This window comes from Pteropus medius, unplaced genomic scaffold, assembly GCF_902729225.1.
Source record: "Pteropus medius unplaced genomic scaffold, Ma_sr-lr_union100, whole genome shotgun sequence".
Classification (NCBI taxonomy): domain Eukaryota; kingdom Metazoa; phylum Chordata; class Mammalia; order Chiroptera; family Pteropodidae; genus Pteropus; species Pteropus medius.
Window position 1 is genome coordinate 4,877,140 of NW_024343733.1, and position 18,597 is coordinate 4,895,736.

Here is an 18,597-nt window from a genome sequence, read left to right on the forward strand (position 1 = left end):
GTTAACGAAGGCACATCAGCGGATCACGAAATGGCAAGCAATCGGATGCCTTTGCAAAAGGATGAACGCTGAGAACAGCTTAGCATTTATTTAGTGATGGGTTTATCTCTATTCCTCCTTCGCCCCTTGGTCGGGGGAACCACAAGAGTTGAGATCCCAAAGGCATAGCAACTCCTCTGGTCCCCGTTGAGAGCCATGTGATACAGAAAGAGGGCACTGGTCCGTGCTTCCCGAAAGTGGCCAGTGTGATCTTAACATGCCCTTTGGGTCGTGTCATGCAGCTGCTTCAGACCTTCCAACATCTGTCCCTTATTCCCAGAAGAAAACTCCAAATCCTTACCTTGGACCCCCATGGTCCTAAAGGATCTGGCCTCCACCTACACCTTTCGCATAAACTCATTTCATTTTCCCTCTCATCTCTTTGCTCCTACTTCACTGGACTTCTTTCTCTTTCTTCATTGCTCCAGACCCAACACAGAGTAGTTGCTCGGTGAATACGCGTTGCATGGATAAATGCTGTTCCCAGACAAAAATCTTACCCCTTTCCCTCACATTTTAGTTGACTCCTGTTTATGCTTCCTCCTTAATAATTCCTTCTTGTCTTGTAAATGAAACCCTCCCTGTAGTCTCTTTCATAGAATGCTAGACTTTTCTGCTTGTATTTATGTGATCATTTGCTCAATGTCTCTTTTCTCCATCTATTTGTGCATTTCAAGAGGACCGTTTGTCATTCTGTCTTTCCTTGGCTAAATTCCCAGTGCCTAGTCCACCAGGGGGCTCAAATATAATACCTGAAGCCCTGAGAAGGAGGTGGTCTGCCTAGCGTCATCCAGCATATCGGGGGCTGATGAGAGCCAGAACCCAGTAATGCTGGCTTCCAGCCCTGAGTCCTTTCCTGGAGCTGCCTCCCCCTCACTCATGTTGCTGCAGGCTCATGGTGCATCTCTGTGCAATTACCAAAGGTGCCCTCTCTGGGTGGTTGAATTTGGGCAAATGCAGCCTGCCAGCGGGGCACACAGAATAGGGGAGGGAATGTGGGCTGGGTTTCAGCCCCTACAAGCCCCCTAGGCTGGGCACCTTTGGGCAGCTCATCAATCGCACACACACACAATACTTGCTCTTCACAAGTCCCTGTTTCGCTTGCATTCTACTCTACACATTTCCTTGTGTGTCCTGGCTGGGCCCCTCCTCCCACAGATAGCTTGTCAGCTTTGATCTTTTAATCCAGGATTGGCCAGAGCATGATTGACATGCCTTTAAACTGAGCCTCCCTGGGGCTGAGACCTGCTCCTGTTGAAGCTTTCAGGGATGGACAGCCTGGGCCAGGTCTCTAAGCTGGATCTTGGGGTCTTAGAATCTTTTCTGATCTCTGTATATTCAAACCGGGCTGATGTTGTGGGGTGTAACGTGCATGTCTTTCAGAGCTGTCTCAGAGACTCTCTGCATCTCCCCAGCCACATACTGTGGCCGTAGGAGGAGAAGGGGACCATCGGTCCATAAGTACTCACTATATGTCAGGTCCTGTTCTGGGTGCTGGACAAATAGGAGAGAGGAGAGGGATGGTCTTGCCCCCCACACAGCTCGCGTTCTATGTGGGGAGGCACCTGAGTCAAAAATTACAACGTAGACTGCGGAGTGCTTTGATAAGGGTCTGGGAAGAGTATTCTGGTGTCTAACGCAAAGGCATGTAACCCTGGTTGTGTGTGTGTATGTGTGTGTGTGTAGGGCAACAGAGGATAAAGATTTGCACTGAGACTTTAGCCAAACAGGAAGTGTAGGAATTAGGGTGATGCTGGGACAGAAGGGAGCTGTCTGTAGTCCAGTGTGGCTGACGTACCCAGTGTGAGGGGTGAGTAGAGAGAGATGAGGCTGGACAGGTGGGCAGAGTCCAGATCACGGACGTGTTAACTCCATGAGTCCAGATCCTCCTAGAAGCAGATACCAGGACAGGATTACCTACAGGAGGATTTTACTGGAGGAACTTTCCGAGAACGAAATGGTGGTGGGGTGGGAGCCAGGGAGGGCTGGGAGAGCATCGGACCTGAACGAAGGAGAAAAGAGAGAAAGAATAGTTGAGTGGAATCATCTTAGCCTGCCATGCAGTCTGGGGAGTTTCAGCAAGATTCTTGGGGAGCCCTCGAGCCATCGGGGGAGTGCCGTGCATCCCTGCCTTAGTGTTCTGGCCACCTGGCCATTGACTGGAAGCAGCCCATGGGACATGTGACCTTCCACAAAAGTCAGAGCTCAGCACTGACTTTTTGTGCATTTCAAGAGGACCGTTTGTCATTCTGTCTTTCCTTGGCTAAATTCCCAGTGCCTAGTCCACCAGGGGGCTCAAATGTAATACCTGAAGCCCTGAGAAGGAGGTGGTCTGCCTAGCCTCATCCAGCATATCGGGGGCTGATGAGAGCCAGAACCCAGTAATGCTGGCTTCCAGCCCTGAGTCCTTTCCCGGAGCTGCCAACCCCTCACTCATGTTGCTGCAGGCTCATGGTGCATCTCTGTGCAATTACCAAAGGTGCCCTCTCTGGGTGGCTGGATTTGGGCAAATGCAGCCTGTCAGCGGGGCACACAGAATAGGGGAGGGAATGTGGGCTGGGTTTCAGCCCCTACAAGCCCCCTAGGCTGGGCACCTTTGGGCAGCTCATCAATCGCACACACACACAATACTCGGGTCAGTTATACTCTGTGTGGTTAAAAATCTGGGACATACATTCTCCTGACCACCACATCTGAGTTTGATTTTATTCTAGGAAGAATGAGAAACCACTGAAGGTTTCGAGCAATTTGTGTTATAAAAAAATAATCACTCTTGTGGTTGTGGAGTAGATGGGTAGGAAGAACTGACAGTATTATTTTTAAAATGTGGGGTCAATCTGTCGTAGAGGTTCAGGAAAGAGATGATGCTGACGTGGACTTGGGGGTGATGGGATCTATGGAGAAATGGGCAAATTGAAATTATATAAAGAGGCAGAGTGTTTAGAACTCGGTGGTTGTATATGGGAGGCGAAAAAAGGGCTCGAAGGGGAAGAGACAGAGGACGAGGGGACATCTATGGAGTGTCATTTGTGTGCTAGATATAGATATAGGTACAATTATCTCATTTAACTTCTATAAGAACCCTGTAAATTTGATTCTAGGTAGTGGCTTTTGTGAACCCCGAATCCATCCACACCACTCCCAAGCTCATCCTAGTAATTCCATTCTCTCATCTGCAGTTGTTTTAAGAATGGGCATGTTCTCCCATCTATGCCAATGGCATATAAAGAGAAGTCTGCTGGGAGGCTTGTGGTAAAGATTTCTCCTTAAGGAGTCACCTTTATAGATGATCTTTTTCTTCTTCTGGGCATTCTGGTGTCTGGATATGATATCTGGGACCGCCAGCCAGCTTGAAATAGTGACAGGGCAGCCTGAGAGCACAGCCCTCACATCAAGGTTGGGAGAGCCAAAAGATGGCACTAACCAGAGCTCTGAATGACATCACTACGTCACTGAACAAACCGACCCTGGAACTCACCTGACCACTGGGCTTCTTGGAATTCAGATCATATATTTCCTTATGATTTGTGCCAATTTGAATCAAGAGTTTCTGTTTCTAAACTCATACATAGTATAATCTCTATTTTATCAGTAAATAAGTGGCATCGTAAAATCACAGGGCTGGTAGATGGTAGAGTAAGGACACAATGCCAGGTCTTCCCACAAGATCACTTCCCTTTGTTAATGAAAACCTTCCTCTTCGATGTCAACTCGAATCACCTGATAATAATAAAGCTAGAGCTCTTACCCTGTGTGGTATTAATATGCAAGGCAAGGAAAGTCAGATCTACAAGCATTAATTGTGCTCTTGCTGTATACTCTGCATGTTGCAAATCATTGAGGAGGACGTAAAGGACCTAGATTATTAGCTCTGCTATTAAAGAGTTTATGATAGAACTGAGGAGAAATGAACATAATTGGAGACTAGAGTAATAGATCACTTTTAGGGGGCACTAACTGCATGCTAGACAGTTGGGTAAGTGTTCTACATGTCTTTTCACAGTTCATTCCTCACGACAAACAATAGACTATTTACTATTATTGTCACTGTCTCCATACTGCAGATATGGAGGCAGATAGGCTCTTAACTTACCCAAGATCACCCAAGCTGGTATAAATGAAATTTAGGACTCTCCGACTCCAGAGCATGTACTCTTAATCACTATGCTAGACCGCTTCTAATAGATACTGATTTATGCAAGACAGCATCAAGCCAAGTGGTATATGTATAGGATGTAACTAAGATTCTTAAGCACATATGTGCAGGTGCTTTGCCCATGTCACTAATCCTTAGTGATTCTCAAACTTGAGCACACGTTGGAGTTACCTGGAGGGCTTGTTAAAGCACAGTTTGCTGGCCCCAGCCCCAGGTTCTGATTCCACAGATACAGGATAGGGGGGTCTTAAAATTTGCATTTCTAACACGTTCCCAGACAAAACTCAATATTGGGGACCACACCGTGAGAGCCACTGCCTTAGAATAACTCTGTGAAGGAGGGATCCCCCATATTTCAGGTGAGGAAACTGGCTTATAGTAGGCAACTCATCTGCATACACGATGCAGTAGCTAAGTGCCAGGGCCAGGATTTGAACCTGGTCCAGCCAAGCTTCAAAGTCCACGCTCTTATCTATTGCACCATACTATCTCAAGATGCAAATGTGTCACAAATTCAGGAGGAAACAAGACTCAGGGAAAGCTTCCTGGAGGAGAGGAAGTAAAATGACTTTAAATCAGCCATCCCAGGCTATAGACATGACCAAAAGAACACTGGACTTGCCACAGTATAGCTGTACAAACACTCTTGCTTGGATTTCTACATAGTGGGAGGGATTGTGGCGAGGACACAGAGTCATGGTTGCTCCATAAAAGGGAAGCCTGGGCAGAATACATAACCTGGACTAGGAAAATTTAGGTACCTCAGAGGCCAGAAGGGGCTGATTAAACAGACCACCACTGGAAAAGGTAACTATAGCTGGGAAAACACAGTGCCCCCCACTTAAAGGTGAAAAACAACTTACGGCATCTTTTCTTACAAGAGGGATGGGTAGGCATTACATCATCTCCACTCATTCTCTCACGTAAGAATAAAGAACATGGCTTGAATATACTCCCACCAGAACCTGCTCCCTTATTCCCATTCTAATTTCCTTAATCAAAGCAAAGGACAAGGACAGTGATTTCTCCTTTGTCATTGAGTGAAAAATGATATTCTGTGATTGAAGGCACTGGAATTGTTCAGCCTCAAGGAAACAATCAATGAAGACACAAAGATGCAGTGTTGTGAGCATACATTTCAAAAACTACGTGCAAAAGAGAGGTTTATTCTGCGCGGTCGCCAAAACGAGAAGTTGGACAAATAGGTGGAAATTCTAAACTAAGAAAAAAATGTGCTAGTAATTCTTGATGTCACCCATTAATTCAGTCATTGAGTCATTGGATAAACTATCCATTAAGAGCCCCTGTGTGTCAAGATGGTCCTAGGAGCTTGGTGAACGGAACAGAAATGGTTCTCGTGTTCATGGTTAACCAAAATCCATCTTGTTACAACCTAGCCTTAGTTTCGAAGTTGAAGTATTTTAAGGCCTTTGTCAGTGAGAGAAAATGCGGATAGTCACCAACTGACCCTTCTCCTACACCCTCTGCTTCTTCCTGCTTCCATTGTAGTGAAACTTGTCGAATAGGTCAAAATCGCATCACTCAGAGCCTTTTCTCCTCCAGGGAATGGGAGCCTTGTGTTAAATGCAGACGAGACATGGTCGGGGACACTGTAAGCAGGCTGCACCAGGGACACCTGGTAGGAGCGCGTTCTGATGCAGGGAATGTGTTCCTCGGTGAGGACAACCTCCCAGCTAATAGCCCATCCTTCAGGGACCCACACAGCTGTCCCAAGGCCTCTCTGGGGTCTGAAAGAAAATCCATCAGCCATTCACGACTAAGCTGGGGAGCGTTTCAGCTCTCTAATGGGGTCATTAGCTGGGTAACAGATGAAACCGAGTAGCGACAGAAGGACAGAGGTAACTGAAACACGAGAGAAAAATACACAGTGAGTTTCCAGTCTTTCATAACACATGTTTTCCTCAAAATTCCCTTGACTGCCCAGCATCATGAAATGTCAGAAACCAAGGGATTGGTAATGAGCAATTCAAAGAACCTAGGGTATGCCACAGGATGAGAATGAACCTATCCATCAGGGAAGGAGGGCACATTTCTAGAAAACAGCAAGCTAGCCCGATAGGGCTGTTGATATCACAGAGCATTTATACGTGGACTTTCCATGATTCCCGAAGCCCAGGAAACTAGGCAGAATGATTCGTGAGTTTATTCATGGCTTAGGAGTTTACTCCATTTTTGTCTTGGATTAATCAAACTTGCTTTCTGATTATAAAAAAATAATAATAACACATGTCCATTGTGGAAAGTATAGAAAAAGAGAAAATAAGAAATACCCCCAATCCCATAATTTAAGGATAAATACGATTAACTTTTTTATTGCTATACCTGCAGACTTTTGTCTATGCATATGTGTACATCTTTTCTTTTGCAAAAGGAGAATCACATTTCCATAGTTTTATAAATAAATGTTTTTTTCTTATCTAACAATGTATCATGTAATTTTTCTGAGGCTTTCCTCCATATCGAAAACTACTTTATATGAATACGATTTTAGAGTCTACGTTGTATGAATACATATAAAATTAATGGTATTCAACCTTTTTAATCTACAAAAATGACAATTTCATATGGTTCACCTGTATTATCATTGATTTCTTCAGCCTGATATCCACTGACATTTGGACTGTTCCCAAATGTTCTCAGTTATAAAAATTTTGCAGTGAACTATATGTCCAGATCTTTTACACGCACTCACGATTACTCCTTATGGTAAACCCTTATGCACTAGTAATGTACTGCTGGGTAACAGGCTGCAGTAACTGTATCAGTATTTGGTTGCAATCTAGACATAGACCAGAGCTGAGGTTTCATCTGAAGACTCAACTGGGGGCAAGTTCTGCTTTCAGGTTCATTTAGGTGATTGTGGGCAGGATTCAGTTCCTCAGCAGCTACTGACCTGAGACTTCCCTCAGTTCCTTGCCAGGTGGGCTTCTCCATAGAACGACTCACAGCACAGCAACTATCTTCGGCCATGCTGGGAAAGAGTCTGCTGGCAAGATGGAAGTTACAATCTCATGTAACTTAATCACAGACATGACAGACCATCAGATTTGCCATATTCTGTTGGTTAGAAGCAAGTCACAGGTCCTACCCACACTCAAAGGGAGGGGATGACGCTAGGGTGTCAACACCGGGGGGCAGGGACTCACTGGGGGTCACCTTAGAATCTGTCCATCACATTCTGGAAGTGGAATTGCCAGGTAAAATGGTGTGAACCTGAGTTTTGAGATCTACTGGTGAATTGTCCCCTGGGATCATGGTATGAGTTTGTCTTCCCACTAGTTGTAAACGAAAAGGCCTGTCTGCAGTCTCGCCAATGCTCCCTATGTTCATTTTTTAAAACAGGATTTTTAATTTGATAGGGCAATATTGTATTCTGGTTTTATTCGTACTTTTCAAGAACTACTTTTTTTCCTTTATTAACTAGTTATTGTATTTATAAATTGCTCATTCATATTTTTTGCTCATTTTTCTAAAAAGGCAGTTCACTGTTTTAATATAATAAGGGTTTTATTAACCATTTGTCATGCATACTTGAGATACTCTTTTTTAGGTTTTGTCATTTGTTTTAAAATCTCGGTTACAAAGTTATAATAATATTTAATATTTTACATGGTCAAATCCAACAATAATTTGCCTTACGATTTCTTCTTTGGCTCTTATTCCTAAAAAGCCCCTTGTTCCCAAATTAGATAGCTTATCATCTGAAGTTTATTTTTTATAGTTATTTCATGGTTTCATTATTTATCTTTAACTCTTCAATCCAGTGGTTCATCTTTCCGCCACCTGTCTCACCTGGATAATGGTGTGATAACACCTCACTGGTGTGGATTCCTGACTGGGAGCAAGAGATATTAGAATCTCAGTGATACGGACAGAAGGATGGAGGATGGAAATACTGACCCAGTTATTGCAGGTTTTTGCTTTCTTGCGTTGATTAGAACTTCTGAGATAAATTGTAGAATAAGAGGTAGTCATAGGTGTCTTTGTTAAGAATGTCCCTAGTGTTTTACCATGAAGTCTAATGTTCTTTTCTTAGCTTGATGTAGATATTCCTTATCAAAATTTTTCCTAGTTCAGGAACGTTTCAAATATATCTGTAATGGGTTTTGGCTTTGTGGAAGGGTCATCGATTTAAATATCTTGATATTTTTTTCTTATTTGACTTACTGAGATAAATCTCATGGGTTTTGGCACGTTTATCTCTTAGTAAACTTTTAGTTTCCTTTTGTTAATATTTAAGGTAGGACGTTGGCATTTATAATTAAAGTGAAATTGGTTATAATGTTATTATTACTATTATTATTTTTGTTGTAGCGTTATGCTAATCTAATTGAATACTCGAGAAACTGTCTCCTTTTTCTATGTTCTGGTGTAATTTATAAGGTATGGCATTGCTGGTTTTTGGAAGTTTGAAAGATCTTTCTGTAGAGTTGCCTAGGACCAAGGCTCTTAAAGTTAACTGTGTCATGATTGTTTAGCTTCTCTGCCATCAATGGTTTAGTCAATTTATCTGCCTCTTGTGGTAATATGGTAACTTACATTTTCCCTACAAATTTTGTTGAGAGTTTAAAACTTACCAGGTAAAAGTTATAATAAGAGTTCTATAATATTTAAATCTAACTTTTGATCTTTGATTATATTACTAATTATTGTATTCTATTTGTTTTCTTTTATCCTGGATTAAATATGATAAATTATCTATTTTATTATTGGTTTTCCAAGAATGAATTTGTGTATTTATATATCAATTATGTTAGCTTTTAATTTATTTCTAAATCATTAATGTCTTCATTTATTTTTTAGTCCTTTCTCCACTCTTGTTTTAAATTTTTTATGAAAATGCTCAAAAATACTCAAAATTAGGAATTATGTAAGGTGCTCTTATATACACATCACCCAGCAAGATTTTGCCACATTCGCTTCATCTTTCCCTTTTTCTTAGTTTTATTTGCTGAAGTATCTTAAAGAAAACCCCAGCAATCCTGTCATTTCATCCCTACATACTTCAGAATGCACCTCTAAAAAATGTACTCTTTATCTCTTTAGATGTCTTTCATGGTTCTTTTTCTACCTCATTGGATTGATTTTTTTCTTAGTTTATTCATTCTTATATAATAAGAAAAACATTTAAGACTATAAATTTGCTTCTCAGTACAGAATTAGCAGCACATATGAATTAATTTGCTATGTAATATTCTCAGTACCAATATTTTCAAAGTTAGCTACAGTCCAAGTTTTGATTCTTGGTCTAATAACTATATATAATAAATACATATACTTGTAAATATCCTTCTGGCTTTCTCGTTTAAATATCTAGAAGCAATTCTAGTTTTGTTGCAGGATGGTCTGTTTTGCAAGTGGGTCCCCTGGGAAGCAGCATCTGAGATGGAGATTAGTGTTCAGTGGATATATGAACAAGTGACCTTGGGGTTGATTGACACTTGTGAAAGGGACAGGAGGGAAGTAGGACTGGGCAGAGAGAAAAGCTGATCTGCAATAAGCCTCAGTGGAGGCCTCGACCGACCCCACAGACAACGCTGAAGCCAGGAGGAGTTGTCTGGAGTTAGTGCCTTGAGGACAGGCTTTTATTTCCCACGTGATCGTTGAATGCAGGCTGCCTCGGAAAGAGGCGGAGCTTTGATGCCCCCTCCCCCCGACTTTTCCCCCCTCCCCGCCCCAGCAGTGCAGGCAGTCCCTGGGCCTGAGGGGGCTAACAGCTGAGTGCGGTCTGCTGGCAAGACCCTCCCAGGGTTGAGAGAATCCACCCTTCGAACCTACAGGCGAATCTGGGCCGATCATCCCAGCCCTCGTCATGGTTGAGAACTTATAAGTTTGGGGATTTGTTTTTCATAAATGATCCATCTGTGTTCAAGAATCATATTTATTCTTCAGCAGGCTACACATCTAATACATACTCAAAGTATTAAGTATTACTCAAACTTACTCATTGTTATCTAACACTCGGTTTACTGAGGAGTGTTAAAGTCTTCTAAAATTGTGATTTGGCCATTCTCCTTGTATTTTTTATTTTTATGTATTTATTTATTTTTTTTTACAGTTTCACTTTATATCTTTGAAACTGTGACATTCAATACACAAATATCCACAATATTGTATCTTTATTAGGGCTTGGATTTCCTGCCCGTGTAAAACTCCTTCTTTGAAAACTGTTTCTTTTTGCCCTGAATTCCATGTTCATTGATCTTTTCACCCTTAGTTTCCTTTGGTTCGTCTGACGTATCTTTGGTCATACCTTTATTCTCAGCCATTTTTCTGTCTTTTTCAAGGTGTACCCCTTGTAGAAAACATACAGCACATTTGGATTTTTAGTTTAGACCGGCGACTGAGAATACTGGTGTTTTAACAGTAGGATTTAACCACTTTATGATTATAATCATAACCAATATACCATCTTATTTTATATCTTATTTTAATATTTACTTCATTTCCTGTTTTCTCCTATAGAAACTATATAGTTAATTGTTATTTTGATTAACATCTCACTTGGCCGCAGTATATTTTTAAATAATTTTTGAGATTACATGAATTACAAAATTTCACCCTTTCGTTTTTAAATTATGGACTCTTTCTCTTCAGTTGGAATATTAGCTCCATTGAGTGTGCGATTCTTGGATCTTGATATTGTCCCCTCAAAACGGCATCGTTCATTATGTTTTATGTTGTAGAGGAGGAGTTTGAGGCTGCCTGGTTTTTCGTTTATTGGTATTAGCCTTTCTCTCTGCTTCGCTTGTAGAACTGCTTCATTCACACTGAAATTGCAAAAAAACAATCTCACCAAGATATCTAGATGTTTGTCTCTTCTTTTTTTTCCCGAAACTTGTTAAGTCTGTTTGATTTGCAGACAGAAGGAATTATTTAGCTCAGGAAATAAGTTTTCTTCGTTGCATCTTGGTGCTCTTGCTTCTCCCCCTCATTCTACAATGTTGGATGCTGCGGATCCATTCTCTGTGTCTTTTATTTTTCCTTTTTGATTTACTGTTTCTGAATTAGGGGAGATTTTCCTGAGCTTATCTTTTTATTTGATCTTCTGTAATATGCGACCTACTGTTTGATGCTTCTATCGCAATTTTATTTTTCATTCAGCCAACATATTTTTCATTCCAATGGCATTTTCCGGTTTTATAGATACCCCTCTCTGATCCCCTCTTCCATTTGCATAAATGCAATGCCTTCCTTCGTCTTCTCAAGACAATTTCTGAACTTTATTCTTATGGGAACTCTACCTCGTTGAGACTTCTTAATCCCCTTCTTCTAAATTTTGAGGTTTCTTTCATATAGCTAAACATTGTTCTCTGTTGACTCACATTTACGGAGTGAGGTCCACATGTCTCATAAACTGGAAGCCCGTATGTGCTCTAAGGGGGATTTAGTAGATCTTTGACTGGATATTTCAGACCAGATGAAAGGAAAAGGAAACATTAAATTTATTGTAATTTTCCTTTTCATAGATTCAGCTGCTTAGAGAGATAAGAGAGGTAGCTAAAGCCAAAGATATCTTTGGCAAGGAGATCTGCCTGTGTGAAAGGTTTTATTTTTCTTGTGTGTAGGAAAGCCAGAAGTGGCAACAGTCTTTGGTCACCAAGATCCCAGCAGAGCTCTTTTTTCACGCTCCAAGTGTGACTCAGCGCCACAGTGGGTTCCACTTGTTGTGGCCATTGGCTCTGCTTCAATTTCCAAAGATACTGGCGGGTTCCAAAATTGTCCCTCGACGACTTCACGTCCCACCCCGGCTTCCGGCCAGGTGTTTGTAAGGTCCGGCCGGGGTCTTTCCATTTGTTTCCAGGCCTGTTGTTTTGACGCATGAAAAACTTCCAGCTGAGTTTGGGCCTTCTTCCGTGCTCTCCCTGTCAATCCTGTACCTTGCTGATATTCTTCCGTGTTCCTCTGGCTTGTGAGAGCTGCCCAGCCTCAGCTTCTAGCACAAACAGAGTGTCTTCTGGTTAAATAAAGGAACAACACAATTTTCTATGTTTACAGTCCGTTGGTCATCTCGACGGCGGTTTGGAGACCACAAGGGGAGGGAGGTAGATAACTCCCTTGGGAAGTTCTTAATTGCCAGCTTGATTCCGAGTGGCGCCCAAGGGAATGATTGTTCAAGTTTAAGGGTGAAGGAAAGGGGAAAAGAAGCAGGCGGGTGCAGCAAGGCAAGAAGAGAGTGGGGAAGAAAGAAAGACGCAGAACAGAAAGAGAACGAACCCACAAAACGGTCTATGTGCCCACTCGTGCCTTGCGATACCCCCCACTGCTCTGGCCAGCTGTGTTCCGTTTCCTAGGATGGTCCCAGATCCTCCGGTGGCATTTGAGGAACATGGTGACGCTAAGAGTGCAGTTCTGGGTGAGCTCCTTGCTCATCCCCTTCACTTCTGCCACCCATCCTTCTGCAGAAAGTGGGCACCCAAAGGATTTTTGTTTTGTTTTGTTTTTTGGTCTGATTTCTGAAAAGTCTTAGAAATGAATTGTGTTGGGAGCAACAGGGGGTATCAAAACCAAGACAGATATCGATGCCCTCTGCTGGTGAAAACAATAAGTAACCACCTCTTTTTCTCCCAAGTTCTCCATTTGTCCTCTCTTGCTGAAATGAGAGTGGGAATATAGGGGCAGAAGGGGAAACAGAAGGAGGGAGAGAAGGAAAGAGAGAAAGAGACAAAGAGAGAGAGAGAGAGACTCTAAGAATTAAGAGCCATTATCAGAAAATAGATTTTTCTATCCAGAATGCAAAACAGATAGTGATACCCTGTAAGTGGGGCTGGAGAGGAATTTAGAAGACACCACTAACCCTTCAGAATGATGATGGAATTTCTGTTGAATTTTTAATAGATGTCTGTGTGCCTTCCCATCACATTACAGTCTGGGTGAAAAATTATACCAGACCCACCAAGGAAAATAGATCTACGTGAACCAAGATTTCATTGCCAAGGGCCACGTTATCACATGGAATTTCTTTATGGGTCAACATGGCCGATTTATTTATATATGCACCCTGTGGGTGTCTAGGAGGCCTCCCAGACTGGGATCATCGTGGGGACGGCTGTCTTATCTATGCGTTCGTTGCTTGGACACATGGTGAAACCGCTGTAACATTTGCTTAAAAGAAGGAGAAGAAAGGTATGAAACTATATCTGGGCTGCTTCGGAGCACTCGTGGCCTGTGTCCAGGGCTGGCCGTTGAGATCCCTGGGTTTTCATTCCATCTCCGTCAGTTGCCTGATACATACATGTGGGCAAGACCATCACCTGGCTGACTTTCAGTTTCCTCAACTGGAAAATAAGGGTAGTCATAGCCCCTGCTGGTCTAGAAGGTCAATGAGGTATATTGTGGCTGACATACTATGGGAGTGACTAACATGGGCACTAGTTAATAATACTATTACATCCATTTACTTACTCATTCTATAAACATCTATTGAGCATCTACTATGGACCATGCACTTTGATGGGCGTGATCAAGGGAGGCACCATCACTGTCATCGCTATGCTCAAAGTCCAGTACCTAACAGATAACTAGCCTTTCTCCTCTGTCTTGCTTGTAGACTTGCTTCTTTATTCTTAAACTTCAAAACATTTACTAAGATTTCTAAGTGTTTGTGTTTTCTCATTATTTGTTCCCGGAACTCGCTAAGTCCGTTTGATTTGCCGAGAGAAGTTCTTCAGTTCAGCAAAGTTTCTTCATTATTTCTGCGGGCTCTGTTATCTCTTTCTTATTAGACAATGTCGAGTATCCTGAATTCATGCTCCATCTCTCTTCTTTTATCCCCTTATTTTTCACGTCTTCGTGGAATGCTACAAGGGTTCGAGGTGCTCAGGAATTCGCTGATGGGGTTCCCACTTCCTAGTGAGACCCAGTCTATAGCTCTCTCTGGGAAGCCGTTACGATTCTCCCCCACTGCCTTCCATGAGGGTGCAAAGAAGAACTGAAATGGCCTTTTGATGCCCAGCTCTTGTCTTGATAACTTGCACCACTGGTTGAGAACAGGTCTCATCCACCTCGGTCCTTTATCCCGACACTCTCTAAATGCAAGCGCGCTGAACAGGACACCGAAGAAATTAAGGAAGTCAGAGATGGGGCTGGGCTCAAACACGACAGGTATCATCTCAGCCTTTACTCTTGGGGCCAGCTGAATCAAATCAGCTCTCGTGGCCACGTGTTGCCACAGAGCTTCTCCTGCCCATCTCAGGGCACAAGAAAAAAGGACACTAAAGATCGGTGATGGAGTGGTCAGTACCGACACACAGCACAGTGCCTGGAAGGCACCATTTGTGTTGTCTATGCCCGGAGCACACGAGTATCTCCCGGGGGCCTTAGGTACTCCCTAAGTGATGAAATTATGGATGACTTCCTTTTTTTTTTCTCACTTTTTTTGTGTGTTTTAAATGTCCTATAATTTTCATGTCTTACCACTAGTATGACTAGTATTATTTGTTTAATGAGTTTAGTATATCACGCATCCCTTCGAAGTTTGTGCAGGGCGACCAACTGGCCCCACTTTGCACAGGACTTTCCAGCTTTTAACATTGAAATTCCACATTTCAGGAACCCACCCCCTGCTCAGTCCTGGACAAACAGAGATGGTTGGACAGGCTACTAAGGTGATATGTAAACGGTGTGGCAGATGAATAACCAAATGAAAAAGAAAGTACTGACACAAACTCGGGAAAGTAGAAATAGAAAATGTCACCTGAGTCTGAGGCCGACTTAGGACATTTGCCTTCGATACCTAAACTAAACCTGGAACTCGAGATCCACGTGTTCAGGGGTGGCCGGAGAGTGAGGGAGCTGTCCTCACCCACCCAGACCCAGGCGGAGGACACAGCGTGTAGAGCACGTGTGTTTCTTTGTGTGCTAGACTCCTGCCCTCCACAACAGCAAAAACATGACCTAGTTATCTCCATAGCTGGCTAATTAGACTGACAACTTTCACATGGAGAAGAGTGAGTATAGGGCTGGAGAGGGGGCCGGAAATGAGGGAGAGGGTGGAAGTCATCTCCCCTAAAGGACAAGGCGTAAATATGAAGAATGGAGGAAAAAGGCACCTGTCTCAATGACAGGAGCGATAAGAACAATAGTGAGAGTGGCTGCCTCGCACGGTTTGCTCATTGTGATGTAGGCGTCATATTAAGCTTCCTACACGTATTAGCTTCTTTGACCTTCAGGATAATCCTCATTCTTTGAGAGGTACTCATGTTACCTCCATTATTTAAGCGAGGAAACTAAGGCACAGAGAGGTGAAGCCATTTGCCTCAGACACCCAGGTACTAAGCGCAGAGCTGGGATTCAAATCCAGTTTTCTCTGGGTCTAATCATGTGATAAGCGTCACAGTCACAAATCTAAATCTGCATGATTTGGGTTAAGCCCCTTAACTTGTCTGTGCCTCAGTTTCTTCATCTGTCAAGTGAGGATGATAACCCCTGACCAATCTTACAGAGATATTATGAAGATCCAGTGAAATGGTAGATGTGAAAGTAATAATGTTACTCATACAAATTATTTTCATATGATTTCTATAATGTCGGTGATGTTTCAATTGAAGTAGAGAAGAACAAACCATGCAGGTTCAAAAGACAGTCCTGTGATACGCAGCCCCTGGGCGTTTCTACGTTACACTCTTAGACAAGTAGAGTAAGGGGCTAGGGGGACATTTGTCCCCAGAGCAAGATTTCTGTTTTCCTTGGCTTTCATAGGATGCCTTTGTGTTTTTGGAGGAATCTGAGGTGCAACGTGTACAAATGGAGCCCAACCTATGCCTCATTTGATTCTTGATTGAAAATCATCCAGCGTCGAGATTCTCATCTATAAAATGGAAATAGTAGGATAGAGGTGGTTAGATGCTCTGGACGGTGGTCAGAGGGTGAAGAGTACGATCTGTGAAAGGAGAGAGAGTAAATAAGGTCTATTAGAATAAGCCGACCTCTATCTGCTCGGTGTGGTTTGGCCCTATGAGGGGCCTTGCCTTTGGGCAGGGGCAGGGGCCAAATGGTCTCCCTGGGACCCTCACCTCTAGGATGTCATCTGCCAGCATCGGTCATGAAACTGTAGACCTCAGAAGCTGGGAATGACCCTGGAAATCACCTGGTCCGATGCCTTCAGTTGGCAGATGACCAGTCTGAGAAAGACTCCAGGACTGCCCCAAGAACATAGAGCCAGTTAGTGGCAGAGCCAAACCTAGAACTCGAGCTCCCTGACTCCCAGTTCACTGCTCTTTCCATCCGACCAACTGCCTAGAACGTAGCTGGAGTCCCAGGCTGGAGAAGCGGGTTGTGCAGTGGGGTGGGTGGGTGAAAGAGAGCTTCGGGCAGGCCTGATGAAGAGGGAGGGAGAGAGGGTCTGGAGGTGGGGAAGAGAGAGGTAAGAGTGAAAGAGGAAAAAAAGAGAGAGAGAGAGAGAGAGAGCGAGCTAGGGAGGGAACAAGAGAAGGCAGTGTGATGGAGAAACAAGATTTGCAATAAATGTGAGGGATGCTATGGAAATTACTTTTTGAATGGCATTTAATTGGTTTATTAGTGTAATTCGGTTGCAGTTTGATTTGATTCAGACCTCCGATGTGTGCGATCCACCACCCACCAAGGACACTGCCAGCCTTTACGAACGGCAACAAATGTCCGATGGGAGAGGTGGAGGTGGTGGTGGTGGATGATGAACGGTGAGGGGCAGCTGCAGAGGAGAAGAGGAAGGGTGGACCGGAGGAAGGTGAGAAGAGACAGACGGAGGAGAGAGATAAAAGCTAAGGAAAGAGGAGAGATGGAAAAAGAAGAGATAAGGAATAAGAAAGAAGGCTGGGGACGGAGGAGGGTGACAAAGCGATCGTGAGAGGAGCAGGTGGGAAATCAAGGAGCCGGGAGAGACGGAGAAGAGGGGAGAGAGATGAGGGGGAAGCAAAGACCTGGGGGACCAAGGAAGTCAGAAGTACAGGTGCTGAGAGATAAGGAGAGGCAAACACAAAGAAAGGGCAATTAAGGAAGACAGGACACAGGGAGAGAAGAAGAAAGTATAGGAAACAGTGAGTCGAAAACACACACATGTGTGCACGTGCACACACACATACGCACACACACACATACGCACACACACACTCCCGTATCCTGGGCATCTCACAATGCTCCTGAGGACCCATCGGCTGGATGTTCTCTGGATTCCTGATCCTCGGGACTTACACCAGGGACTTACCACCCTCCAGGCTATTTCCAGTCCCCTGAGAAAGAAGCCCTTCTATGTCATTGGCACTATGCCCATCTGGATGACAGGGGTCAGTGAGCCGATGAGCAGCTTCTCATGGGGACCTTGGGAGATAAAAGTGGAGCTGGCGAAGCACGGACTGGTAGCATCTCAAAGCTGCAGAGCCCCAGAGTGTTTTGCAGAGGGGGAGATGGGAGCCCAGGGAAGAGAACAGAATCAGAGGCAAAGCTTCCAAAGCTGCTCGTCCAGTCTCCCGGATGCAGGTTGGAGCCCCCACAACAGGCTGTTGGAATGCGTCATCCTGGGACTGTGGGCACAGGCTTTGAACCCAAACAGTCCCAAACATCCAGCTTTGGCCAAGTCCTTTTATTGTTATTTTTAAATTTTTTTTTACACCTACAGCACCTGGTCTTCCTAGGTGGTCCCCCATCTAAGTACTAACCAGGCCTGACGCTGCTTAGCTTCCGAGATCAGACGGGATCGGACTTGTTCAGGGTGGCATGGCCGTAGACTTTGGCCAAGTCTTTTTACTTCTCCAAGTCACGCTTTCTGCAGAAATACAGTTCAAGGTAGTCCCTGTGTCATTAGAGTTGCTATGAAGAACTAGAAGATAAAAATGTATGGGGAGTATCCAGAAAAAGCGTGGCAAGTACAAATGCTTGATGCGTTATGATTTTTATGATTTTTATTATTAATAAAAGAGGGGACGTGGGACACCCAGCAGAGTTGAGTGGAGGTTCTCCCTAGCTGAGGTATGAGAAGAGCAATATGGCATTGTGTTTATGAACGTGGACCCTATAAACCAGGATGTCTGGGTTTGGGTCCCAGCTCTGCCACTGAATGAACTCGGGCAAGTTAATGACCTTGCTGTGCCTCAGTTTCTTCTTCTGTGAAATAGAGATGAAACTAGTTCCTACATCATAGAATTGTTCATGAGGATCAAATACGATAGTACAGAGGACATGCTTAGAACAGGGTCTGGTCCGTGGCAGGTGTTAAACACATGTCAGCTTCGGTATGGCTGAGCTGAGCTCTGAGGATGTGGAGACCGAGGACACATTTAGAGTCATGCAGTCGGTGCAGAGCTGATATTTGGATCCAGGACTCCCAGCACTGCCTGCTGGCTTAGGACTTCCCAGGACTCCAGAATCCTGTTCAGGCATCTTCCCACATTGCCACGCCTTCCAAA

General features: G+C 43.7%; 1 protein-coding gene and 1 pseudogene across 1 annotated transcript in view; one reads left to right on the top strand and one right to left on the bottom strand.

Moving 5' to 3' along the window:
• The window catches only part of SRRM4 (serine/arginine repetitive matrix 4), a 144,931-nt gene that overhangs the window by 34,773 nt on the left and 91,561 nt on the right, over positions 1–18,597 (top strand). The gene's annotated exons all lie outside the window — the stretch shown is intronic.
• On the bottom strand, positions 17,802–17,920 carry LOC120606908 (uncharacterized; annotated as a pseudogene).